This window comes from Gopherus flavomarginatus, chromosome 23, assembly GCF_025201925.1.
Source record: "Gopherus flavomarginatus isolate rGopFla2 chromosome 23, rGopFla2.mat.asm, whole genome shotgun sequence".
Taxonomy (NCBI): domain Eukaryota; kingdom Metazoa; phylum Chordata; order Testudines; family Testudinidae; genus Gopherus; species Gopherus flavomarginatus.
The window spans coordinates 5,973,188-6,000,915 of NC_066639.1; the positions used below are offsets into that span (position 1 = coordinate 5,973,188).

The 27,728-nt window shown below is 52.0% G+C and overlaps 2 protein-coding genes and 1 long non-coding RNA gene across 23 annotated transcripts in view; 1 reads left to right on the forward strand and 2 right to left on the reverse strand.

Annotated features, from left to right (window-relative positions):
* The window catches only part of LOC127039397 (zinc finger protein 501-like), a 190,263-nt gene that overhangs the window by 137,551 nt on the left and 24,984 nt on the right, over nucleotides 1-27,728 (forward strand). The gene's annotated exons all lie outside the window — the stretch shown is intronic.
* The window catches only part of LOC127039347 (gastrula zinc finger protein XlCGF57.1-like), a 284,061-nt gene that overhangs the window by 4,928 nt on the left and 251,405 nt on the right, over nucleotides 1-27,728 (reverse strand). The window lies entirely within an intron of this gene.
* LOC127039477 (uncharacterized) lies at nucleotides 7,827-15,269 on the reverse strand. Of its 2 annotated transcripts, none has more exons than XR_007771006.1 (3): nucleotides 15,154-15,269; nucleotides 13,934-14,050; nucleotides 7,827-8,117 (listed from the first exon to the last, which is right to left on the reverse strand). It is a non-coding gene; the product is annotated as an uncharacterized LOC127039477 (long non-coding RNA). The 2 variants fall into 2 exon arrangements; XR_007771005.1 differs by lacking the exon at nucleotides 7,827-8,117 and adding an exon at nucleotides 9,264-10,657.

The window sequence follows — 27,728 nt, forward strand, 5'->3', positions numbered from 1 at the left end:
TGGGAAGAGGGGGGACAAGACTCTCTCCAAACTCTCACTCTTCTTGACCCCGACCTGATTTTACGATCCATGAGCTAGTCTCACGTCTTGTGGGCAATTTTTTACTTGCTAGAGGTAAGATGCCATGATCAGAGTATTACTTATTATTTTAGTACATGCGTGGAGGCAAAGAGGTGAGCATAAAGAAATGGGTTATTAAGGGCAGGTCGACACTACAGCCGGGAGTGACGCTCTGAGATCGATCTAGCCGTGGTCGATTTAGTGTAACGATTTAGTAAACATAGCCTAAGCTTGCTACAGTTCAGGGCCTTATATTAAGTTGAGGCTTTGCGAGAGTGGTTATGCTGAAGTCTAGGATTTACCTGAGGTTTGGGTAGGGATTCAGGGTTAAAGGTCTGGGATCCCCCACAGTTCTAGATCCCCAAACCTCTCCTCCCTCCCAATGACCCACCCAGCCCACTTCCTGGGTGCCCTTCCTCCACACTCCCCTCTGCTTCTTCCCATTACTCGCAGCTGGCACCACCTCCTGGCGCCTTGGGAGCTTCTTGTGTTCCCTCCTCCCTCCCTGCTGCCTGCTAGTGTATGGGAGATAAGGAAAAAAAGGGGGACAAAGAAACTTTTCAAAACTTGAATGATGAATAAAGGTATAAAGTTATTACTGCTCAGGTTCTTTATAGACCCCACAGTTTCTAATAACCCAGAGGACAGGACTTCTTACCCAGCGAGGTCACCGTCTCATAGTTCTCCTGCATGACATCCCTGTAGAGGGCTCTCTGAACAGGGTCCAGAAGAGCCCATTCCTCCCTAGTGAAATACACAGCCACCTCCTCGAAAGTCACTGGCCCCTGAAAAAGAAAGAGTCCAACACTCAGGACCTGCTGGCCCACTCACAACCCCACTATTCACAAAACAGCAGCACCAGGTAAATGGAAGCTCCAGGAGGCACATGTTAACAGAGTCCCACCCCACCTTGCCTAGAGCAGCCAGGAGGAAGAGAGAACCTTTGTGTCTCCCAGCTGACAGACGGAAGCACGGTCATCACATTTATCACATAGCTACTAGCCAAAGCTTAATATAGGAGATGGAGCTGTCTCTAGAGCCTGCTGGTAGCTCCCTGGTAGGAATCCCAACACTCTCCAAATAAAATATATGGAAGAAAGGGGAACTCAATAGTAAAGAATAGAAGTTAGAAGGTCAGAATTGTAGAAAGTTGGCAAGGGAAGCTATCAGAAATCAGTGATCAACCAATGTAAATAAGAAGGAAGTTTTTAAAAGGACAAAATTAATCCTAACAATGGTCCAGATAACTAGAGTTTTGAAAGACCTGCTGGAGGAGCATGGTGGACTGTTAATGTTGATTTTAATTAGGACTTGGAACACTTGGGAAATTTCAGAAGACTGGAATAAACCTAATGCAGTGTCAATATTTAAAAAGTATAGAAGAGATGACGCAGCTAATTACAAGTGTGTCAGTCTGAAATCGATACTGGGCAAGAGAATGGAGCAACCAATACTGGATTTCATTAAGAAAGAAAGGAGGGTAATATAATTAGTACCCATTAAAAAGGTTTAGACACAATAGATCCTATCAAACTAACTGGATATCCTTATTGGATGAGATCAAAAGTTTACTTGCAGCTAATAGTCCTGATGTAATATATGTAGGCACATGAGTTGGTTCAGCACAATATTTTGACTAGAAAGATACAAAATACACAGGGCATACATTAAATAGATTAAAAACTGGGATTTTAAATAGGGAACCATGGTCGAGTGGATTTCTTTCTAGCGGGTTCCCGCAAGGATTGGATCTTGGCCCTGTGCTATTTAACATTCTTATCAATGACCTGGAAGAGAATATAAGATCATCACCGATAAAGTTTGCAGTTGCCACAAAGACTAGGGATGGGGTAACTAATGAAGTGTCAGGAGGTTCAGGTTTCAGTACTGGGAGTCTGGGAAGTTGTCCCAGCCCTGGCTGGAGGGTTATTTCCTCTTCCACAAAGAGCGGAAGTTTCATTCCCAAAGCCTGTGCCTTGAAATTAGAACCTATCTGACACGACAGCCAATATTCAACATAGTGGCAGGATTATAATATGATTAGGACATGACTCATTTTGTACAAAGTGTCTCATGTGTGGTGTCACTGGAAAAGTTATGATTTGCTGAATATGATTATCTTACCTGTGTTATGGATATTGACTCTGTATCTATCTTTCAAATGTGCTTACTCTGGGTTAACAGCCACAATGAGCCTTTCAGGTACAACAATGAAGAAGCCGGACAGTGTTCATGGCTCATCAACAAAGACAATGGACCGTGGAAGAGCTTAGCCCTCCTGTGAACGGTTCAGCCAGCCTAGGAGTCATGGCTATTGTGACTCAGCAGGGCATGTGACCAGACCACATGACAATGAACTTCATTTTGCTACCTCTATTTTTCCACAAACCGGACTGGGAACTGAGGTTAGAACAAAGGGTTCCTGCCATATGGAAAAGCTACATAAGGTGGAGTGTGACATCAGCTCTTGGCCTCATTCCCCGCACAAGAGAACTCCTGGAAACACCTGAGGAACGAACACTGAACTGGGGGAAGTGCTGGTTCCAGGGTAAAGGGATTTCTAGCTTGTGTATGGAAACTTGGTGGACTGCTTGTATCATCAGTCAGGGTGAGAAATTGCTAATTCAAATTCTATCCATCTAGCATGTTAGGCTTGGTTTGAGTTTTTGGTTATTTGCTAGGTAATCTGCTTTGATCTGTTTGCTAACACTTATCGCTGGGAAATTGGCTGTTGTCTTCTCTCTCTCCTTGAGTGGCTTAGGTAATGCACTCAGATAGCTTAGTTGGCTGCATGGAGCCACCTGCTGTCATGTTGGGTGATAACAGGCCCTGGAGAGGCAGGCTGAATCTCCAGCAAAGCAGTGTGAGAAGGGCCAGCCCAGCTTGAGGTTTAGAGGGCACAGCGGTTCCCAGAAGCCCCCCAGACTGCACCCCGGGGTGACAACCCATCACAGCCTAAAGTACACAAGTCTCAGCAGTTTTGTCACATCCTGTCCCCTTCCCTTTCTCCACTAAAGATATTTCCTGCCTCCCACCACCTCTAGCAGATCCCACCCGTGGTAAGCTCCAGTCAGTTCGCATGAACGGGTTGTTAAATTTAGAAGCCTTTTTAGTACAGCTTGTCCCAGGACTACTGGTTCTAAAAAAGCTTTTAAATTTAACAAAGGCTCGGGCAGTTGTCCACCCGGCCCCAAGCCCCAGCTCACCTCCCCCTCTCCTCTGAAAGCTCCATCCTCCTTCTCCTCCCCATCCCCTGCTTCCTGCGAACCAAATGTTCAAGAGAAGCCTGAAACAAGCAGCAGGCAGGTAACCTGGTCCGGGGGGGGTGACGGCACGAGTGGCTCAGTCCAGCTCCACCTGGCCATGGTCAAGCGCCCCAGCCGGGTCCCGTCTAAGCACCCCTGGCTCGGGGCTGGTCCCGGCCGAGCAGCTCTGACCCGGCCCAGCTCAGGCCCCGCAGCACCGGTCCCAGCGAGCAGCTCGAGCCTGGCTCGGGGAGTTGGGTCCTGCGGCGCCAGTCGCGGTCCCGGCCAAGCTGTCCCAGTCCTGGCCCCAGGCAGAGTGGTAAGGGGCAGGGAGCAGGTGTTTGGTGGGTTGTGCGGGGTGGATAGGGGTCGGGGCGGTCAGAGGGCAGGGAACAAGGGAATTGAATGGGGGCAAGGGTCCCAGGGGGCAGTCAGGAAGGAGCAGGGGTTGGATGAGGTGGTGGGGGGCAGTCAGGGACAGAGAGAAGGGATGGTTGGATGGGGCAGAAGTTCCGAGGGGGCATCAAGAATGAGAGGAGGGGTTTGATGGGGCGGTAGGGGGTAGTCGGGGACAGGGAAGGGGGGGATGGATCAGGGGTCCCTGGGGGGGTGTCAAGAAACAGGGGGGGTTGGATGGGGCACGACCCCCAGGGGGGCATGAGCCCCACACAAAGTGAGGAGGAAGGAACCTGTTGTTAATATTTTGGCAGCTCATCACTGGCTCCCACCCTCCTATACATTTACCGCTTCTCTCCCTCCAAGCAGAACCCACCACCAGCTCCCTGAGAATCCCTTACCTGAGCCAGCTCCATTGCAGCCATTTCCTTCCCCCTGGGAAGATGGGATGATCTGCAGCAAAACATGGACATTATTCTGTAGCCTGCCAGGGTGAGAAGGGCAACGTGAGAGAATTCAGACAGGGTTTCTCTCCTTTCCACATGTTGATTCCCCCAAGGATTTCCCCTGCTAATGGACATTCTAGGTTCTGCCACACTGGGAAGCACAGAGTGACCTTATTCCAGTACAGATCTAGCCCCCTCCTACCAGGGTGTAATCCTCTGACACATGGTGAAACACACCCAGCAGCAGAGTCTCTCTGTTACACTTATCAAGTTCGCAGGCGATACCAAGCTGGGAGGGGTTGCAAGGACTTTGGAGGATAGAACTGAAATTCAAAATCATCTGGACAAACTGGAGAAATGGTCTAAAGTAAATAGGATGAAATTCAATAACGACAAATGCAAGTACAGCGCTTAGGAAGGAACAATCATACAAAATGGGAAATAACTGCCAAGGAAGGAGTGCTGTGGAAATGGATCTGGGGATAATAGTGGATCAGAAGCAGAATATGACTCAACAGAGTTACACTTTTTTTGCAACAGTAAGTATCATTTGAGGATGTATTAGCAGGAGTATTGTTAACAAGACACGAGAAGTAATTCTGCCGCTCTACTCCGCACTGATTAGGTCTCAACTGGAGTAATGTGTCCAGTTCTGGGGACCACATTTCATGAAAGATGTGGACAAAATGGAGAAAGTCCAGAGAAGAGTAATAAAAATGAATAAAGGTCTAGAAAACATGGCCATTGAGGGAAGATTGAAAAAACTGGGTTTGTTGAGTCTGCAGAAGACTCAGAGGGGACACGATCACAGTATTCAAGTACATAAAAGGTTGTTACAAGGATGCCAGAGAAAAATTGTTCTTCTGAATCAGTGAGGATAAGACAAGAAGCAATGGACTTAAATTACAGCAAGGGTGGTTTAGGATAGAGATTAGGAAAAAAACTTCCTCAGTGTCAGAGTGGTTAAGCACTGGAATAAATTGTCTAGGGAGGTTGTGGAATCTCCATCACTGGCGATATTTAAGAGCAGCCTGGACAAACACCTGTCAGGGATTGTCTAGATAATATTGAGTCCTGTCTTGAGTGCAGGGGACTGGCCTAGATGACCTCTCGAGGTCCCCTTCCAGTTCTATAATTCTATGAACCAAAGGCCAGAGAAGAGCAGAATCAAAGGAGTCACTCCGGGGAATTCTCCCTGTCACTGCTCCCAAGGCAGCTCTCTCAGGTTTACAAAGCTGTTTGATGCTCCAGCCTTTATACAGTTTCTCCTGCAAGTGCCCCTTTCATGGGCTGGGCCTAGTTTTAGCTTTTGGGAAGCGTGAGCCCTGGGGCTCTGAGACTGGGCCTTCTTGCCTCAGAACATCTTGTTTCTTTCTGTGGCCCCACAGTGAGTCCAAATGAGTAGATACTCCTGACAGAGACAGTGAACGTAAGAACATCAGAGCTGCCCACTGCATCAGACCAATGGTCCATCTAGCTGAATCGCCAATGCCAGGTGCTTCAGAGGGAATGAACAGAACAGGTAATCATCAAATGATCCACCTCATCACCCATTCCCAGCTTCTGGCAGAGGCTCGAGACACCATCCCTGCCCATCCTGCCTGTGACACTGGTAGATGAGGTGTTAACTCTTGCAAAAGCCCCCAAGTCTTCATTGAACAGGGACAAAAACATAGCTGAAATCAGTCTGACTCACTTGTGTTAGTATTAGGGATTAGGATTATAAGAATGCGTTTACACTCTATTGAATGCTTGTCAGTTGCTGCCTGGGTTAATATCTGACTAGTTGCATTGTGAGCTTCTGTGGCTCTGTAAATCACCAGACAGGACAGAGACTTTACCTAGGTGAAGTGCTGACTGGCAACCGAATACATTACATCCTGCCTGGCAGGAAAGGTTCATGAACTCAAGATAGACTATTATGGGATGTTAAAGACAACAAAAGACTGTTGTTGTGCTCTTGACTTCCCATTAGCTGAGTTTGCAGCTCAGAGCACATGGCAGGAAGGGGATAAAAAACCCCATACAGAAGGAACTGATTTATCTGTATGCTGCTTGGACTCTGGGGGGCAAAGTTTCTAGGCATAAGCAAGAGATCCCCAGCTGATTAGCCTGCGTTAGTCCTAAGGAAGATATAGGGCTTGCTTATTATAAAGGCTTCTATTACCTATTGAAATTTAAGACTGTAACTTGTCTCCATCTATAGGATTACCTGCTTTAACTTTGTAAACAACTCTTGTTTCCTTTTAAATAAGTCTTAATACAGGTTATTACAGGACTGGCTACAAGTATTGTCTTTGCTGTGAGATCTAAGATTCAACTGACCTCAGTAAGTGACTGGTCCTTTGGGACAAGGTCAGGCGTGACAAAGCCCTGGCTGGGATGATTTAGTTGAGGATTGGTCCTGCTTTGAGCAGGGGGTTGGACTAGATACCTCCTGAGGTTCCTTCCAGCCCTGAAATTCTATGACTGGTAGTAACCTGAACATTGCTGTGATTCGTGGGCTAAGGCAGTGGTTCTCAACCAGGGGACCTGGGTCGCCTGGGGGCCACTAGCAGGTTTCAGGGCGGGCGCCAAGCAAGGCCAGCATTAGACTCACTGAGGCCCAGGGCAGAAAGCTTAAGTCCCAGCGCATGGGGCTGAAGTCTAGGGCCCTGAGCCCCTACCTGAGGCTGAAGCCAAAGCCTGAGAAATGTATATTTGTGGGGCCCCTGTGGCATGGCACCCCGAGAGAGGAAGAAAGTGCCCTGAGGACTCAGCCAGAAGGTTGAGCCCTGACACACTACTGGCTTAGAGGGTCTCTGCCAGTCAGGAAGCGCTAGCAGCGAGGGAAGACTGGCAATTGATGGTAGGAGGGGTGAAGAAGTTTGGGGTATGCTGGGGGAAGAAGCGTCTGGGACTGGATAATCTGGGGCTGGGCAGTCTACATAGGGGACACTTGCTCCTCCTGTGCCCTTTCCACACCCTCTTGTGAGTAGAGAATGATCACCCTGTCCCCACCTCCAGAGGCAGCCGTGTCTCGGGACTCTCCCAAGTTCCACCCACTAACTCTCTTCTCATTTGGGGTATAGCTCGGGGCAACAAATCACCACCAAGATGAACCCAGCTGAATGCTGCTTGTTATGGTGCCACAGGGGCCTCTGGAGGGTGAAAGGCAGAACTGTAGCACTTCTCAGGTAGAATGTATCTTCTTCAAGCCAAAAAAAAGAAATTCTGTGCTGGACGTGAATTCTGTGCATACACAGTGGTGCAGAATTCCCACATGAGGAACGCACACCTGCCAGAAACATAACCTGCTCACTCCCATCTCTTCTCCCTATGTGTCGAGTCCCAGAGCTGCTGCTGTCATTAATGCACACAGGCTTTCACTCTCGTTAGTGCTGGCAAGACCCAATCCAGTTACAGGACTGAACTCTTATTTTCCTAGCACATGGGAGAATCTCAGCTGAGGGGGAGGTGAGATGCGGACGGGGTACAAAGGGGAAAGTTGTTGTAACCATGTTGGTCCTAGGATAGCAAATAGGTATTTTTAATTGGTTCTAAAATAATTACCTCACCCACCTTGTCTCTCCAAGAGATCTGAAAGTGGCAGAAGGAGACAAACAGGAAGACAGAGCTCAGGACTTGAAACCAAACATTTCAAACTCCTGGAAGAAACTACATTTGCCTTCTGCCCCTGAGTATGTTTGTATCCTATATGAGGGACCACCCCATTCCCCTCACAGCAGCAAAGGGAGACTGCAGCCAGCCCCAGATGGTCTTTCCCAATCCTGGCATATTTGTTGTGACAAAGTTTGTGTGTAGTGGGTGCACGGGCTGGGTACAGCTGGACCGATCTGCAGATTGGAAAGTCAGGGCAACTCTAGCACAGCTTGGGGGCTGTGGGCAGGGGGAGCAGTTTTGGAGCTGGGCCTCTGTCCTCTCTAGCTCCCATGGCACATGGCTCTGGCAGCATCAAGTGGGTCCATCACTGCAGAGGAAGACTGGGGTAGTGTCTGAGATCAGGCTGAGAATTGGAGGTGGGGTCCATGCTCAAGAATGGGGGGTGGAATTCACCTCCCCACCCCTCTGCAGAGCTCAGCAACTAGGATTTATCCAGTGAAGTGAATTTCAATCTGGGTGACTTTGAGTCAGCCACTGAAAGATCCTTGTGCCTTCGGTTCCACACTGGCCATCAGCTCTCTCCCCAGACTGCTGGGGGCAGCCAGGGATAATTAGTGGGTTTGAGAATTAGAAGATGAAAATTCACTAAGAACAATTATATTTGTGTGTTTATTATTAAATCCCCAGACACCCACCAATCCCCATCCTCCTTCCGATGAGCTATAAATATCTAAGGGACTCAGCTACTGATCCTGTAGTCAGTTCCTGCCCTTCCCCACTTTCTATAGCAGCACTTTTAAGAACAGGGCAGGGAAACATGATGTAAATACTTTGAACCAAATTCCAGAAGCTGCTGAGCATGGAGAAGTTCAAATGAAACCAAGGTTCCGTCTCCCCAAGGACCTGGTCCCTAGTGCAAAACAACAGACCCTCCCCGGAAATCTGAAATGGTCACTTCATAACTGAGAAAATGTTATTAATCTCTTCACTTCTGGGAATTACCAGCAAGAGAAACCACCCAGTGACGGTGATATCCTGTGGAAAAGATCTCATGTGGCTTTAGATCATACCGATTTGGAATCTAGAACTTTATATACTAAAATGCCTAATTTGTAGCCCTACAGCAATTGCCTGGTGTCACTACAGGGCAGAATTAAGGTTGGTGCCTTAGTTGTGAATTTCCGTCCCCTAATATATTGCAATTGCTGTTAAGTGGATTTGTCAAAATTCATTTTGTCTATTTCTTTCTTTTAATATCAATAGATAGTGATATTTATTTTAAGCCCTTTTTTCAATGTTTACAATTTCAATGTTCAGAGCTGTGGGAAGTTATGGGGGTCATCAGATGACAATTATTTAATTACAGTAATTGTTGAGATTCCAAAAGCCAAATCATATAACTGTTCAAAGAGAAATTGTCAGTGTCACAGGCAAAATATACAGTGTCAACATCCTTAAATCAAACTCCACTTTCTCCAGACGCATTTCTCTATATTACCTATATAAATATTTTTCCATCTGTGTGTGCGTGTGTGTACAGTAAAATGAACGTTTGCTGCAATTTAATTCATAAAAATCCAATCATTTCAAGCATAATTTTAAGTAATGAAGTACTTGAAATCTTTCATTTCCTAGACTGGAATGTTTCATTTCAGGATAATTACACCCTCCCTGTGATGTATTTCACTCTCAGTACCGTAACCCCCTCGTGACATAGCTCCTGTCTGGGAGCTCTGCTGAGGCCAGTGGCATTATGATCAGAAGATGACACTCTGACACATGATCAGAGACACATGAGGGAGGGTGGAGGACGAGGTAACACGGAGGCTACCAGAGTTGAACGTGTCCCTAAGAGCAAACCCCCTCTGAGCCTCTGCTCTCTCCCACCTCCCAGAGTCAGTAATTCTGAGAAATCGTTCCCTGAAATCTAAATAGCCCCAGTATGAGAGACAGTGATTAACACAGGTACCTTAGGGGCTGCAGCACCAACCCCCTGCCTTGACGAGGGGGATGAACAATTGCAGTAGAAATGGGTTAGGTTAGGAGAGGGTACAGCTGAAGTGGGACTGGGAGCTCAGTTGACCAAGAGGCCAGAACTCATAGGACGGTTGGGAGAAGTCAACAGGACTGGGTAGAGGCATTTCAGTGTATTTTCCCCATTAACCATTCTGCCATGTATTTAATTTAGAAACATCTGAACATCCTGAAGCTAAGCTGGGTTGATGCATTTTCACTTACATTGGTACAGTTTTAATCAGGTGCTTAATCAGATGCTCATGCAACAGAAAGCAATCAATAATGGGTGTGCTTTCATTCATTAACTTGACAGTGTGCTGGGCATCGCTTTAAAAAAAAATTGGTGTGAGCGAGTGTCAAAATTTTAGGCATTAAGAAATGGAAATTAAGTGTCAGTTCATTTCTCATGCATATAGCCCTTTTGCCCTAAAATGCGCATTTGACTCTTTGACGTCGCTTTATCCGCCCCACCGGAAAATGCTATAGGGAACCCGGTCATTACAGCCGACCTTCACCAGGTACAGTACAACCAGCTATGGGCCAACATTCAAATGGTTCTGTTTGTTTTATCTTTCATTCAGCTTTGCAAATCTTAGATCCCATTTAAAAACTGGAACTGAAATAACCAAAGCAAGTAAAGAAGAGAGCGGCATTAGGCATAGGTAGAGGGAAAATAATAAATGGAAAGAATTAACTATGCACAAAGGAACATCTCAAACTATGAGAGCCTCAGACCGTTGTCCAAGTGAATCCATCCCAGCCAATCACTCAGCCCGTCTGGCAATGAATGCTGCGTGTTCCAGGCAGAGCTATGGTGTGTGCGTCTGCTCTGCTGACGTGCTGCTTTGGTACGGAATCCACCACGGCCACAGGGAGCAGAGACACGGACTCCTACAAAACACATTCCCAGATACACCTCCAATGCCGCATCCCCCCGACCTCCCCACTGTCTGCCATCCCATCCCCTACCTCCACATGACCATTCTCAGCCTATTGCTAACATTTCCTCCCAGCCTTCAGCACTATAAATAAATAAAACATGGTGTTACAAAAGGTAGATTGTGCTACAGAAACCTGATCTGGATGTCAGTAAGGTTTTTGATACAGTCCCACATGGGAAACTATTCGTTAAATTGGAGAAGATGGGGATTAATATGAGAACCGAAAGGTCAATAAAGAATTGGTTAAAGGGAGTCTACAAGGGGGTCAGGCTGGAGGGAGTTACTAGTGGAGTTCCTCAGATCAGTCTTGGGACCAATCTTACTCAACACTTTTATTAGTGATCTTGGCACAAGAAGTGGGAGTGGGACACAAAGCCGGGAGGGATTGCCAATATGGAGGAGGACAGGAAAATCATACAAGAAAATCTGCATGGCCTTGAAAGCTGGAGTAACAGAAATGGGATGAAAATGAACAGTGCACAAATTCTAGCTGTTAGTCTCCAAGAGCATAATTTTGCAATAAGCTGGGGATTTATCAATTGGAAGTGACAGAGGAGGAGAAAGACCTGGGTGTATTGATTGATCACAGGATAATTATGAGCTGCCAATGTGATGCAGCCATGAAATAGGTTAACGCAGTCCTAGGATACATCAGGTGAGGTATTTCCAGCAGACACTTGAAAGGGTTAGTACTGTTATAAAAGGCACCGATGAGACTTCATCTGAAATACACCTCTACCTTTGGCCCTTAAAGTCTGTGAGTCTACAAACTGTGCTTTGTGTTGCACAGACACTGATGAAGATCAGGGCCCCATCGTGCAGCACATGGCAGAGAACCTGACTGAGATCAGCCCCCGCATTCTGCTGGGCACTGCACAGAGAGGGACAGTCCACAGCCCCTCTCTGTTTTCCTCCTACCCATTGTCTACTTGGATTGTGATCTTTTTGGGGCGAGACTTCCCCAAGGTCACCAAGCAGGTCAGGGACAAAGCCAGGAACAGACCCCGTTAACGCCAGAGCCACATCACCCGCAGCTTGGAAAGGTCCCCAGACCCCATTGTATTAGGCTGCAAGAAGAGGTGGTTTGTCCATGGATGCACAGGCTGTCTTGGCAAGGCAGCTGAGCTGCGGTCCCTGTACACAGCTGAGTGTGTGTGTCATGGGTCAGGAGAAGTCAGTGTCCAGTCCTGTGGGGTTGTGCTCCTGGCTCACACCTCCAGCACTCACTGTTACCCCTCCCTTTCCAGCTGCACCGGTCAGCCAGCCCCAGGCCTCAGTGAGATCACTGCTCCCCACACACAGACACACCAAACCTTCAAACAGGCACATGGTGCACCAGTGCCAGAGTACACTAGTGTAAAGTCTGTCTGTACTAAGGGTTTGCACCAGTGCCTAAAACACCAGGGTGGCAGAGACCTTCAGTGCCCAAAACAGCAGTATGGTGCCACTAGAACTGGGATCTAGTTCTAGCTCTGTCACAGACCTTGCACACATCAATGTTTTTCCTCCCAATTTTAGTCTCTTTACCTAGCTGCCCACTCACTGGGGTCTCCTCTCTCTCCACAGCTGCTCACCATTAACATCTGTGTGGGTGTCACCAGAGCTGAGCTAGTTCAGCTCTGGAATAGTCTTACAAGCGGGGCTGTGGAGTCTCTTTTCCTGGAAGTTTTTAAGAGCAGGTAGGACAAATCTCTGTCAGAGATAATCAACATATACTTGGTCCTACCTTGGCAGAGAGAGCTGGACTTGATGACATCTTGAGGTCCTATCTAGCTCTACATTTCAAGGATGCTATGCGATATATACGTATAAAACAACATATAGAGAAAAACCACAACAACATGTCGTCAGGCCATTCAAACAACAACAAAACAAAAAACTACATTGCATAGCATAAAATGACACAATACTAAGGAGAAGAAAGGAACACAATGCAAACTAACACATCTTAGGACAAAAGTACACAATGCAAAATAGCTCAACTCAAACCAACATAACACAGGTACCAAACAAGCTAAGGCAAAACAACGCATCATAAAACTATGCAACGCAACATGGTGCATCATAGTTCCAAAAGGCACCATGCAAAACAGCTCAGCGTAGAACAGGGCACAGCACAAAAGAGAATTATTTCAATGTAGGCCTGGAAGGGATCTTGAGAGGGCGTCTACTCCAGCCTCCTGGGCTGAGGCAGAACCAAGTATCCCTAGACATTCCCAGACTGGTGGATCTCTAACCTGGTCTTAAAAACCACCAGTGAAGGAAATTCCACAGTCTCCCTTGGAAGCCAATGCAAGGCAAACACAGACCAAACCAACACCGTACACACACATGCTGGGTTTGTGGATAAGGGGAGAGGCAAGAATTCAAACAATCTGGGTTCAGTTCCCAGTTTTGCCACAATTTCTCCATGCAAACTTGAGCAAATCACTTCAGCTCTCTGAGCTTCAGTTTCCCCATCTGTAAAATGGAGAGTCGCCTCCCACCATTGGCCTATTTAGCCTTTCAGCTTTTTGGGGCAAGGCCTGTCCCTGTGGGCATGTCGACACTGCAGTCAAACACCAGCGGCTGGCCCGTTCCCGCTGACTTGGGCTCACAGGGCTCAGGTTGTGGGGCTGTTTAATTGTGGTGTCGACGTTCTGTCTTGGGGTGCAGCCCAAGGTCTGGCACCCTCCCACCTCGCAGGGTCCTACAGCCTGGTTCTAGCCTGAGCCCAGACATCTACACTGCAATTAAACAGCCCCTTTGCCTGAGCCCTCTGAGCCTGAGTCAGCTGGCATGGGCCAGCTGAGGGGTTTTAACAGCAGGGTAGAGATACTCTTGGTGTCTTTTCCGCACCTGTCACAATGGGGACCCTGATCTTGGTCAGTGTCTGTGCAGAGCCCTGCACAACAGGAAGCCTGATCTCAGTTGGGGACTCTGCAGCTCCCAGAATTACAGGATCCCTGATTTTGTTTAGGGTCCCTGCAGCAACTGGCAAAATGTGGGGGCAGGATCTCTGTCAGGGTCTGTGCAGTGCACAGTACAGTGGTGGGGTGTGATCTTTGTTAGGGTCAGTGCAATGCCAGGCCCAACGGGGACACAGATCTCAGTCGAGGTCTCCGAAGTGCCCAGAACAATGGAGGCAGCTTTTGGGTCACAGTCATGCGCTGCCTGGCACAAGGGGGGCCGTGATCTTGGTGCAGGTCTCAGTTTTACCAGGCACAACAGTGGGGTCTGATCTCACCTGGGGTCTCTTCAGTGCCTGGCAAAGCAGGGCCCAGATCTCAGTTGGGGTCTCTGCAGCAGCTGTCAGAGCAGGGACACACTTAGTACGATAGGAGCCCTGATCTCAGTGACACACCTGGAGAGAAAAGTGGGAAGATTTTTGAGAATTTGATATCAGTATTTGAGAACTGAGGAAAAATTGAGGCACAAACTAAGTATTTGCCAATATAAGGGAGAAGCATCAACACATGGGGAGATTTTATGTCATCATTCAAGAGAAAAGGGGAAACTTGAGGAGATTATACAGGGATATTGAATAAACAACAGGATGGGATGGATTCTTCTTGTCTCACATTCACATGGCTTGCAGGGAGCCCTGAGTGATGTCACTTTCACAGGGGAAAGGAGTAGGGCTGGAGAAAGTCGCTGGCTGTGACTGTGAAAGTCACTGGCAGTGGGGTCTGGAAATGTGACTAGCAGGCGGAGGTGAGGGGGTTGATGGATTGGGCAGGTGGGGGAGGGGGAAGAGGTGGACTAGGAAACCTGGGGCTGGGCCGTCTCCATGGGGGACATTTGCTCCTCCCTCCCCTTCCTGGCCCTTCCCACACCCTGTTGCCAGCAGAGAGGGGCCCCCCAGCCCAGCCCAGAGGTGTCCCTGTCTCAGGCCCCCCCAGCCTCTGCCCAGTTCAGAAATCACTCGGGGGAACCATTTCCCACCCGCACAAGGACAAATCCCTGCAGGTGAAAATGGGGGAAACACCCCAAACCTGAGATCTGAACTGGCCATTGGCGAAGGGCAGAGAAAATGGGGCACAATGGGGGGAGGGGAACAGGGAACTTCTCAGGGGTTTGGGGGAGGGGGGTCACCCTGGGTGCTGCTCGTTGCTCTCTAGGGAGAAAGGGGGCAGGACGGGAGAGGAGGGGGGTCCCCACGGGGGGGGGCAGCGGTAAATCCGAGGGGATCTCAGCCCCTCCCCCCTTTCTCTCCCCGCGGGTCACCTGCTCTTCTCCCCCCTCCCCCGCCATATCCGGGCTGCACAGACATTTCCCATCTGCCCCTTTCCCAGCCCCCGCCCGGCCCCACGCAGGGACCCCAGTGGGGCCAGGCCCCTCCCCCCGCCACCCCCCGCGGGGCCCCAGGGCGGCTCCAGCGGGGCAGGGCCCGGGCCGGGCACGGGGGGGTTAATGAAGGGCTCTCCCGCCGCGATCTGCGCATGCCCAGAGCCCAACGGCACAAACCCTTCTCCGGCCCCGGGAGAGGCTCCAACGGCCCCGCGCGAGCCAGGCAGAGCCGGAGCAGCGCACGCGCGCTGGCAACCCAGCTCCACCTCCCTCGCTAAAGTCACTGCCTGTTCAGGGAGAGTCAGGAACTACATCTCCCAGCCTGCCCCGGGGCCAGGCAGACCGTCTCCCCGCCCCTCCTCCTTTTCCCCCGCGGAGAGACCGGCCCCCCCCCGCCTTTTCCCGGGGAGCGGTTTAATACAGCGGCAGCGCTGGGAGGGCTTGTGACCTCTAAACAGCCGCCAATCCCCAGCCCTGACCCCCCCACAACGCACCCCAAACTCCCAGCTTCCCCCCAGCCCTGACCCCCCCAGCGCACCCCAAACTCCCAGCTCTCCCCAGCCCTGACCCCCCAGCGCACCCCAAACTCCCAACTCGCCCCCAGCCCTGACCCCCCAGTGCACCCCAAACTCCCAGCTCCCCCCCCAGCACTGACCCCCCCAGCGCACCCCAAACTCCCAGCTCCCCCCCAGCCCTGACCCCCAGTGCACCCCAAACTCCCAGCTCCCCCCAGCCCTGACTCCCCCAGCTCGCCCCCAGCCCTGACCCCCGGTGCACCCCAAACTCCCAGCTCCCCCCAACCCTGACCCCCCCAGCTCGCCCCCAGCCCTGACCCTCCCAGTGCACCCCAAACTCCCAACTCGCCCCCAGCCCAGCCGTTCCCCCCAGCCCTGACCCCGCCAGTGCACCCCAAACTCCCAGCTCCCCCCCCACGTACCCAAAACTCCCAGCAGCCGCACAGGCCCCACCCCCAGCAGTTCACCCCTCAGTCCTGACCCCCCAGCGCACCCCAAACTCCCAGCTCCCCCCAGCCCTGACCCCCCAGCGCACCCCAAACTCCCAGCTCCCCCCAGCCACTCCCGCCCGCCCGGCTCTGACACCCCAGATCCACCCCCCGGCTCCCCCTCCCCTCGCTCCCGGGCCCAGCCTGGGCTCCGAGCTCTGCAGCCGAGCCACGCTCCGGCCCCTCCTGCAGCTCCCGGCCCCACCCGGGACACTCGCCCCCCGCAGCCCCCCTCCGGCCGCGGGGAGCTCGGGGACCCCCGAGCAGGGGGCGAACGAGGGAGCCGGGCCCGGCCCCTCCCGGCAGGAGTGTGTCCGCCCCACGCGTGTCGCTGTCCCACGGGCTGCAGGGCTGGAGCAGCTCCCGGCCATGGCCCCGCTGCCGTCAAAAAGGGGCGGGGGGCACGACGGGGCGGCTCCTCCCCGGGCCTGGCCCTGCCCCCCGGCCCCACGCAGGGGGGTTGGACACGCGGGGACCCGCCTCAGCCCGGAGGGGGCAGGAGAGGGGCTGGGGCTCCCCAGGGGAAAAGCAGGGGCGGGGGCTGGTGCTGCTGAACCATCAGACTAAGGAGCCCCCGGCTGAGAGTGCAGCGAGCACGTGTCAGTTCAGCGCTGGAGATGGGACCCAGCACGTGTCAGTCACCTGCCTCTAAAGCCTCTAAATCCCCTGGGCACCGCTCGCCAGGGCACAGCCTGGGAGCTGCCCTGGGAATAGATCCTGCGGGAAATCCCTTCCCCCCCTCTGCTAGCTTGTGTTTGTTACAGCCCTGGAAATAACCCGCTGCCTGTGTGCTCCGCAGAGAACAGAGGAGCAAATTCTCTCCCTGTTCACCCTTCCACAGCCATGAAAGGAAGGAATAAACCCCCAGCAGCGCCCTGCCCCACAGAGTCCCCCCCTGTAAGGAGAGAGATGTGCAGTGACTAGGGCTCCAGCTCAGCGTCACCAGGTTTATATAACTTTTGGTGATGCCCAGAATGGGTCCAAGTCCTGCCCTTCCTTCCTCGCTCCCCCCCGCCCTCCTAGAGCTCTGGGAGGGAGTTTGGGTACATGAGGTGCAGGCTCTGGGATGGACAGGGGGTGGGGGGAGATGGTGGCAGCCTGTGGGAGTGAGTTTGGGTGCTGGAGGGAGTGTGGGCTCTGGGAGGGAGTTTGGGTGTGGGCTCTGGGCTGGGGCAGGGAGTTGGGGTGCAGGGAGGCGGTGGTGGCCTCTGGGAGGGAGTTTGGGTGTGGGCGGGGTGGGAGATCTGCGCTGGGGCAGGGGGTGGTGTGCAGGGGGGCAGTAGCAGGGTCTAGGAGGGAGTTTGGGTGTGGGATCTGGCCTGTGGCAGAGGGTTAGGGTGTGGCACCTATCTCGGGCAGCTCCCAAAAGTGACCCACACCCCCATCTGCAAGCAACTCCTACATGGAGGAGGCCTGGGGGGCGTGGGTCTCCTGGCACCACTGCCCACTGGCACCACCCCTGCAGCTCCCATTGCCGCAGTTCCAATGGCAGAGTTGGCACTTGGGGTGGGGGCAGCGTGCGAGAGACACACCCCATAGGGGCCATAGGGATGTGCCAGATCCTTCTGGGAGTGGTGTGCCGTGCAGAGCGAGGGTGGGCAGGAATTGTTTTAGTCCCGCTGTGCTGCCAGTAGTGGTGGCAGGAGCCCCCGGGCCCTTTCAAATTGCCTGGGGCCAGCTGCTCAGGCTTTCTGATGGGGAAGCAAAGGGAAGGCACATGTGCCCCTCATGAGCAGTTCTGGGGAGTCTTTTGGGGGCTCCTGGAGTAGGCAGCAGAGAGGTGCAGCCTCACCACCAAGTCTGTTTCACTGGAGGAGAGTAGGGGCTGCAGGGTGATCTCCCACCTCTGTGCATCCAGCAGCCTGTGCTCTCCCCTGCCATGCTGGAGCCTCCACATTTATTTAGTGACAAATAAAATTTACAGAATTTTAAAATATTGTGCACAGAATTTTTTTGGTGCATAATCTCCTCAGGAGTGAGACTGACTCAGGGAACCAACTTGGATTGTCACTGCCTGGTTAACTCCTCAGCCACCACACCAATGCACAGAGAGTGCCAAGCCCTACCGCTATGTGGGGCTAGGGGCTGGGGTCGGGTCATACACATTCAGACTGTGCACTCCCCCCACTTCAACCCGCTGCTGATTTCCCATCTAGGACGTTAGCCGTTACTGACAGGGTTTGTTTGTGTTCTTTTTTCTTATCTCATTGTTAGGTGTAAGAAGTATAAATTGTTTAATATGTTCAATTAGTTGGTTACTAAGATGTTAATGAAGTAAATCACTGGCTTTAAAATAAGATCCAGTCTGGAGCATATGAACTATTGACCCCTGGACCCCATCTCTGAGAGGGGACGTGTTTACCATCAGGACACAGGCTCAGACCAGTCCAAACCGGTTTTTCCCGCCAAAACCGGCCCTCAGCGTTCCATCTCCTCAGAACTTTTCCCGCCACAAAAGTGATGTAAGGACGTGTTCAGCGCCTGCGCTGGGCTGTGCACCTGACCGGGGGGAGGTTTCTCCAGCTGGGACCGGCCCCCTGGGCAGCCCCGGGCTCTGCCTGCACAAGTCCCCTGGGTCAGAGCCCCCCAGTGAGTGAGAGACCCCGGGGGGCGCTCGGGGGGCGGGAAAGTGACTCTGCCCCAGGGAACCTGGGGAGAAGCCTCAGAGCTGCCTCAGCCCCAGTGGAGCTGCAGCAGGATCTGCCCCCGGCACCCCTAGGATTTGGGGGGCAGAGACTGGGGCCTGGTGGGGGGGATTCCCTGTGGTGTGGGAGGAGATGGGCGATATCAGGCAGGGAGGGGAGTAGCTGGAGTTGTAGGGAGGGGAAGGTCAGTGGGACACGGTTGTGGGGGGGCTGAACTGTCTCTGTGCGGCCAGGAAATTCCTGGGGGGGGGGAATGGCGGGCAGCCGAAAGGGGGAGGGGAGTTAATTGGATCCTTCCCCTGTTTGTGCCACTTGCCTCTCACCCTGATACAAATTCTCTCTAGTTCTGCCCCTTTTCTCTCTCAGTATCTCACATGGGACTATAAAATCTGGGGCCATTTCCCCCCTTTCCCCTCAAATGATCAGCTCTCCCATCTCCCCCGATTTCCCCCGTTCACCCCATGAGTCTCAAATGTCAATTTAAAATCTTCTCTAGTGAGGGGCATTTTCCCACCCATTTTATCTGCAGTGATTTGTCCTTGTTTAAGTGGGAAATTGTTGCCCTGAGTCATTCCCCAAAACGTGGCTGCCCCTGGAGTGGGGATGGGATAGCTCAGTGGTTTGAGCACTGGCCGGCTAAACCCAGGGCTGGGAGCTGACTCCTTGAGGGGGCCGTTTGGGGATTTAGTTGGGGATTGGTTCTGCTTTGAGCAGTTTCCCAATCCCAATTGTTGCTCCCTAACTACCAACACAGTTGCTCCCAACCATCACTTCCCAGTCACCTGTCCATCCCCCACAGCTGCCCCCTTCCTTTATCCAGAGACTTTTCAGCTCCTCCTCCCATGGCCTTTTAATCAGCTCCTCAAAGGGCTCCCTGCTGCCCATGGGAATGGTGGGGGTGGGGGGAACCATTACTTTGTGTTTATGTATTGGACAGTCATATAAAATCCAGTCCAACAGTCCCCCTTTTCCACTAGTTCAGTAACAGCAATATAAAATCCCCTCAGATCTTGGTGTTTTTCTCTCATGTTATCAAATATGCAGTTTGTGACACATTTTCTTTGCAAATCTCAAAGATTCATATAAAATAACCTAAACATTTGCCCCACTTCTCTCTAGTTGTTTGTTTCTGATTGAATATGCCCTGAGATTTTCCCCTGTCTCTCTAATTATAAAATACCAAGAAAATCTCAGATTTCTCAGATTCTTGAACCTGGATATAAAATGTTTGCAAATGTTGCCCATTTCCTCTTTATTCATTTATCAAATATTAATGTCAAACACTCAGATTTTACCTCCTATCAACAACTGATATAAAATGCCTCTGATTTTCCACTTTCCTCTGTATAATTTGCAAAACGGATCCAAAATCTCTCACATTTCCACCCTTTCTCTTTCATTTCTGAACGTTGCTCTCAAAGCTCAGGTTTTGCCCCTTTCTATGTCATTATCAAACGTCAGTTAAAAATCCTCTCAGATTTGGGGCTGTTCCCCGTGTTTCTAAATCCCAGCAACTTCTTCCTTCGAGGGAACCTGTTGCCCTGAGTTCTTCTCCATCCTGGAGGTCACAGTGGGTTAAATTGCCCAGAGATCATCTTTCCCGTCTCCTTTGTGAATCATTTGTTCCCTCCTTTATCTCTGTTAAAATGTTTGCTGAAGAAAGAGACCAGCCAGATACTTAATACACATCAAAGCCAGAAGCCTCCCCCTGTTTGGGGATCAGTGGTTCCCAGCTGGTAATGGGAGAGTTGGCTGGACCCTTTTCTTTTCTCCAGCTGGCACGAGATGAGGAGGTCACTCTGAGTGCAGTGTGAATTGAGAAGTATCCCAAACTCCATGGCAAATGGCCTCTGTGAGGGGTTGTTTCCTGCAGTGCTAAGATGCAGCCACCTCTGGGGTGGATCCATGGTGGCCATTATTTGCTAGTGACAGGCCATGGACATTTCTTACCTATTTTGTCCCTCCAGGCCTTCCATTTTCCCATTAAAGCAGCATCTCCCAGGCTCCCTCTGCCTGTGTGACTGGCCAGCAGGGGGCAGTGATAACTTTCTATTCACTTATCAGGCACTGTGAGGTAACAGTGTTGCTGGGTGGGGATGGGGCTGTGTGGGGAGATTGCAGCTGAAGGGGCATTGTGGTAGGAGGAGGCCTCTGGGTGGCTGGGCAGGGGGTACCCTGGTTAGGTTGGTGGGTTCTGGAGATTTGGGATTTCAGGGGGTGGTTGTGATGTGCCCATCCCTGAGGCTATGGGTCCTGGAGGTGGGTATCGCTGGGGGCCTCTTGGCTGCAGAACAGCGAGGTGGGTGTCTCTTGGGGAGGCAGGACAGGGGGTTAGAGGGAGCCTGGTGCTGTGCCAGGAGCTCTGTCTGGGCTTCCCCCACAGACTCCAAGGATCGCTGCCATGCCCAGTGCACAGAGTGCGTGTGGAAGAATCCCCGGTGCTAGGCCAGGGAGTGCCACTGTAAAGCATCAGGGGATCCCGCAGGGGGGAGGAGGGGGTGCCAGGCAAAAGGGCAGGGCAGATCCTTCTGGAGGGCAGATGGGGGTCCTAGGCAGGCAGTGGGGGACTGAGTTCCCAGTGGGGGTCCCTTTTGGGGGGTCTCTGGCTGTTGGGGTTGAGGGATATCTGAGCTCCCTGGCCAGGGACTTTGGGGGCTGGGTCCCAAGGAATATCTGGAGGGGGGCTGGCTGGGGCTCTGGGGACTGCTCCTGACCTTGCTTCTTCTCCCTAATTAGCTTATGCCAGTATCCTGGCTCTAAGCACTGCCTGACATTCCCTGGCCAGGCCCAGTCACCGTGAGAATTTTCTAACCACTTATAAACACTGTGAGGTGAAATCACAGATTTTTGCTTTTCTTCCCTCTTGAAAACTGCAGGAACTTCCGGTTCCATTGGGAAAATGCTTCCCCCACCCCCCGTCCTTGTTGTCTATCTGGGCGATGAGGGAGGTGGGAAGGAGGTCAGCACTGCCACACAATGGTCTCTTCCATAGCATTCTGGACTCATTGTTTCTGAACTCTGGTTTCATTGAGACCATTGTTAATCCAGAGTCACTGCATGGAAAGACAAGGCGTGACTCTGTATGGACAGTGGGGCAAATGAGATCAGCAATTCTCTCTGTGAGAATGGGCTCTCATTAGCTGCTCTCCCCAGAGAGCTAAAGGAGGGAAGCTGCTCAAACACTCTGTCCCTCTCTGCTCAGGATATTGGGGTTCAGCTTCCTAGGTCAGACGCTGCAGCCTCCATTGTGATCTGGGAGACCAGGCTTAGCAGCTGCTGCTCTCCCAGTGGGGTTCTTTGCTGGGAAGTGACCTTAGTTAAAGCTGCTTCTCTGCCCGGCCCAAGGGATGACTTTCTCAAGCTGGTCCTAGCCCCCTAGGGCAGCCCTGGGCCCTTTAAATACTAAATTCTGAGCCACAGACTCCAGGTAACTGAAAGACCTCAGGGAAAGTCCCGGAGTCTGGCAAGAAAGTGAGTCTGCACTAACAGCCCCTCCTCATTTCTCCTCCCCCTAGCAATTGCCAGGAGAAAATCCAGCCATGGGAGAGCAAAGCCCCCAGGAATGGGACTGTCCCAGCCAGAGAGTCAGGGAGAGAGGACAGGGGAAGGGAAGACTGAAAGGGGCAGTGGGAGAAATGAGTAGGGGGAGAGATTTCCTGCTCTCTGATCCACCCAGACACATGTATTGCTGCAACCCTGGGCAGAACCACTTTCCAGTGAACAAAACAAGGATCAGAGAGAGGAAAAGCCAGTTCCTGACTCCATATTCCCCCTGCTGGGGTGTGGCTGCCATGGGGTCAGTGTCCGAGGGGATCCCCCACAGTGACTCCTTTGGTTCTGCTCTTTTTTAGCCTTGTGTTCAGAGACCTTGTCTACACTACAAAGTTGCAGTGCTGGTGAGGGGGTTACAGCGCTGCAACTTAGGAGGTATACACACCTGCAGGGCATTACCAGCGCTGCAACTCCCTGTTTGCAGCACTGGCCGTACACCCGGTCGTGCCTCGGGTGTAGAGGATCCAGCGCTGGATCACCAGCGCTGGTCATCAGGTGTAGACACTCACCAGAGTTTTTGTTGACCTCCGTGGAATAAGCAGGTATCCCAGCATACCTGAGGAAGCCTCTCTGGTAATCAAGCAAACTCCACTGCCCTCCAAGCAGGTCTCCTTCCCCGCGGTTTGCTCTGGCGTTCCCCGACCCCCCCTCCAAGCAGGTTTCCTTCCCCGCGGTGTGCTCTGGCGTTCCCCGACCCCCTCTCCAAGCAGGTCTCCTTCCCCCGGTGTGCTCTGGCGTTCCCCGACCCCCACTCCAAGCAGGTCTCCTTCCCCGCGGTGTGCTCTGGCGTTCCCCGACCCCCCCCTCCAAGCAGGTATCCTTCCCCGCGGTGTGCTCTGGCGTTCCCCGACCCCCCCTCCAAGCAGGTATCCAGCCCCGCGGTGTGCAACAGCGCTGCAGTGTGGCCACATCTAACACCACTTGCAGCGCTGGTTGCTGTAAGTGTGGCCACTCTGCAGCGCTGGCCCTATACAGCTGTACTAATACAGCTGTAACAACCAGCGCTGCAAAATTGTAGATGTAGACATACCCTAAGTTAGAGGGTGTGGAGAGGGAGAAGGGAGGTTAAAAATTTGTCTGGGCTTAGCCTGGCAGAAGGGGCCAGGTCTACATTGTAATAAACAGACTGAGCATTTCCCAGCATGGCAGAATCTAGGGTGTCTGTGTGCAGGGAAAGGACCTGGGGGAATTCTGATGTGAAATTAACTAAAACCGGTTCTGAAACGCCCACAACTACCCTTCTAATCCTGACAGGCTGGAGAGTGACGTCCATGTTTTGCTCCAGCTTGTCCCAGCCTGGCATGGGACAGGGAAGAGAAATGGCTGCAGTGGAGTCAGTCCAGGTAGAGATTATTGGGGGGTTGCTGGTGGGTTCCTGCTGCAGGAGAGGGAGAGCAAATACAGTGTAGGTGGGAAGGTTTGCACAGTCTGGTTTGCAGGTTGGAGTGGGGCAGGAAATTCACAGCATGGGGAAAGGAGGAGGCCAGGGTGCGGCAAACCTACTGGGAATTATTTAATAAGTGGCCTAGATTCTAGGAACAGACCCAGGAGGTTTGGAGGTGGAAATGCCCTAATTTGTGAAGAAAGAAAATAACCCACCTACATGGAGCTAGTCAAACTGACCAGACTCCTAGTGCTGGAGCCTGACCTCACTAACCAGCGGCTGCTGTGAGGTATGAAGGAGGCACCCATGAGTCAGGTTTATAGGAGCTGCCTCTCCCTTCATATCTCACTCCTCAGAATGAGGAGATTATTGGGCTTCCTACCAGGGAGCTTTCCCTGGACCCTGCTAGGGGCTCCATCTCCTGTATCAGTTGGTGGCTAGTAGGTGTGTGAGGGATCTGCTGGGAGAGACAAGGGGCTCTCTCTTCATCCCCTCACCCTGGAATTGTTGGATACTCTGAGCGGGGTGGGGGTGGGACTCTGTTGACTGCGATCCACCCAGAGCTTCCATTTGATTCGCTTCTCTCTGCCACAAATAGTGGGGCTGTGAGTGGGGAAAGAGGTCCTGAGTGTTGGACTCTTGCTCTTTCAGGGGCCGGTGACCTTCGAAGAGGTGGCTGTGTATTTCACCAGGGAAGAGTGGGCTCTGCTGGACCCCGCTCAGAGAGCCCTCTACTGGGATGTCATGCAGGAGAACTATGAGACTATGACCTCGCTGGATAAAGGTTCCTGTCCCTCGGTTCTTGGAAGGGGAAATGAAGAGTTAAGGCTCACGCCAACCCCACAATGCCACCTCTACTCTGTCCTGTTTCAGCATCACCCCAACATGCCAGTGACACACACACTACCAGAGACCCTCCCCTGCTGCAGAACACTTTGGGAACAGAGCACTGGAGCCATATTGCACAGTGTCAAATATCTCCTGTTTGCTCAAGTGAAACTGCGGGTTAGGTCTGGCATAACTGTCCCATATCTTTAATCATTTTTGTTGCCCTTTTCTGAACCTTTTCCAATTCCAATATATCTATTTTTAGATGGGGTGACAACATCTGAATGCAGTATTCAAGATGTGGGTGTATCATGGATTTATTTGCTGTTTTTACAAATATGATATATTCTGTCCTATCAATCCCTTTCTGAATTATTTCCAACACTGTTTGCTTTTTTTCACTGCTGCTGCACATTGAGTGGATGTTTTCAGGGAACTATCCACAGTGACTCCAAGATCCATCTCTTGAGTGGAAACAACTAATTTAGACCCCATCATTTTGTATGTATAGTTGGGATTATGTTTTCCAATGGGCTGCACTATGTGCTATCCTGACATCTAGCACTGCTGAGATCCTGCATTCAGTAATATCCCTGCCCTTCCTGTTCCCTTTCTCCACCGAACTCCACCAGCCCATGGTTCCTGTTCCCAGCTTCCCCAGGACTCTCACACTGACTCTGAACCTCGCTGTCAGCAAGTAGCAGTGCCAGGGACACTAGCCCTCTGTCTGGAGTCTTCGATTTCTGGGACATGAATTTAATTTCTCTCTGTTGTAAGAGTCTCTGTCATAATGAGTATCTGTGACATTACCCAGAGTACAATCTGACTGTTAAATAGCTGTGTCCCCTCAGTTCTCCAACCTGGGATGCCTTTTCCGCTGTTTTCCCGCGAGAACAGCCCCTCTTGGCCAATTAACACACAGTCTGCAGCATGTAACTCACTCCCAGCTACACAGTATTGAGTGCTGCTAGACAGCCACTCATGAATTACACCTCAGGAGAAAACCAGCAAATTCTCAAGTGCCCAACTTTCCCCCAGAAATTTGCGTCTTGCACTGTCCAGCACATTACTGAACAACACAAGCTCATATCAAATCTTTGATTTCATCAGTGGAAAATGAAATGCACCAGCTTGTTATCCCAAACAGAGTTTCCAACACACTTTAATCCAAGCACACTGGTTAGATAAACAATAAACCAAGATTGGTAACTACCAAAAACTAAAACTAGGCCCAGCCCATGAAAGGGGCACTCCCAGGAGAGACTGTATAAAGGCTGGAACATCGAACAACTTTGTAAACCTGAGAGAGCTGCCTTGGGGACAATAACAGGGAGAATCCCCCAAAGTGACTTCTTTGATTCTGCTCTTCTCTGGCCTCTGATTGCAACAAGATCACAATGGAGGCTGCAGCGTCTGACCCAGGAAGCTGAACCCCAATATCCTGAGCAGAGAGGGACAGAGCTTTAGAGCAGCTTCCCTCCATTAGCTCTTTGGGGAGAGCAGCTAATGAGAGCCCCTCCTCACAGGGAGAATTGCTAATCTCATTTGCCCCACTGTCCATCTAGAGGCACTCCTTGTCTTTCCAAACTGACTCTGGATTAACAATGGTCTCAATGACACCAGATTTCAGAAAGAATGAGTCCAGAACGCTGTGGAAGAGACCATTGTGTGGCAGTGCTGACCCCCTTCCCACCTCCCTCATCCCCCAGATAGAGAACAAGGACAGAGGGAGGGGAGGAAGCATTTTCCCAACGGAACCGGAACTTCCTGCAGTTTTCAAGAGGGAAGAAAAGCAAAATCTGTCATTTCACCTCACAGTGTTTGATAAGTGGATAGAAAGTTCTCACAGTGACTGGGCCTGGCCAGGGACTGTCAGGCAGTGCTTGGAGCCAGGATTCTGGCATAAGCTAACTAGGGAGAAGAAGCAAGGTCAGGAGCAGCCCCCAGAGCCCCAGCCAGCCCCCCCAGATATTCCCTGGGACCCAGTCCCCAGAGTCCCTGGCCAGGGACTTCAGATACCCCTCAGAGCCCCACTGGCCAGAGATGCCCCACCAGAACTTCATTGCCAGCTTGGGAATCCCAAAGCGTTCCCCCCACCAAGAGACCCCAACAGCCAGAGACCTCCCAAAAGGGACCCCCACTGGGAACTCAGTCCCTCACTGCCTGCCTAGGATCCCGCCCCCCACCCTCCAGAAGGATCTGCCCTGCCCTGCCCTTTTGCATGGCACCTCCTTCTCTCCGCCACGGGATCCCCTCATGTTTTACAGTGGCACCCTCTGGCCTAGCATCAGGGATTCTCCCACATGCACTCTGTGCACTGGGCAAGGCAGTGATCCCAGGAGTCTGCGGGGGAAGCCCAGACAGAGCCCCTGGCACAGCACCAGGCTCCCTCTAACCCCCTGTCCTGCCTCCCCAAGAGACACCCACCCCACAGTTCTGCAGCCAAGAGGCCCCCAGCGATACCCATCTCCAGGACCCATAGCCTCAGGGATGGGCGCATCACAACCACCTCCTGAAACCTCAAATCTCCAGAACCCACCAACCTGACTAGGGTACCCCCTGCCCAGCCACCCAGAGCCCTGCACCCCAACCCCCTTCCCCAGCGCAGATCTCCCACCCCGCCCACACCCAAACTCCCTCCCAGAGGCCACCACCGCCTCCCTGCACCCCAACTCCCTGCCCCAGCCCAGAGCCCACACCCAAACTCCCTCCCAGAGCCCGCACCCCCTCCAGCACCCAAACTCACTCCCACAGGCTGCCACCGTCTCCCCTCACCTCCTGTCCATCCCAGAGCCTGCACCTCATGTACCCAAACTCCCTCCCAGAGCTCTAGGAGGGCGGGGGGGAGCGAGGAAGGAAGGGCAGGACTTGGACCCGTTGTGGGCATCACCAAAAGTTATATAAACCTGGTGACGCTGAGCTGGAGCCCTAGTCACTGCACATCTCTCTCCTTACAGGGGGGACTCTGTGGGGCAGGGCGCTGCTGGGGGTTTATTCCTTCCTTTCATGGCTGTGGAAGGGTGAACAGGGAGAGAATTTGCTCCTCTGTTCTCTGCGGAGCACACAGGCAGCGGGGCTATTTCCAGGGCTGTAACAAACACAAGCTAGCAGAGGGGGGGAAGGGATTTCCTGCAGGATCTATTCCCAGGGCAGTTCCCAGGCTGTGCAATGGCGAGCGGTGCCCAGGGGATTTAGAGGCTTTAGAGGCAGGTGATTGACACGTGCTGGGTCCCATCTCCAGCGCTGAACTGACACGTGCTCGCTGCACTCTCAGCCGGGGGCTCCTTAGTCTGATGGTTCAGCAGCACCAGCCCCCGCCCTGCTTTTCCCCTGGGGAGCC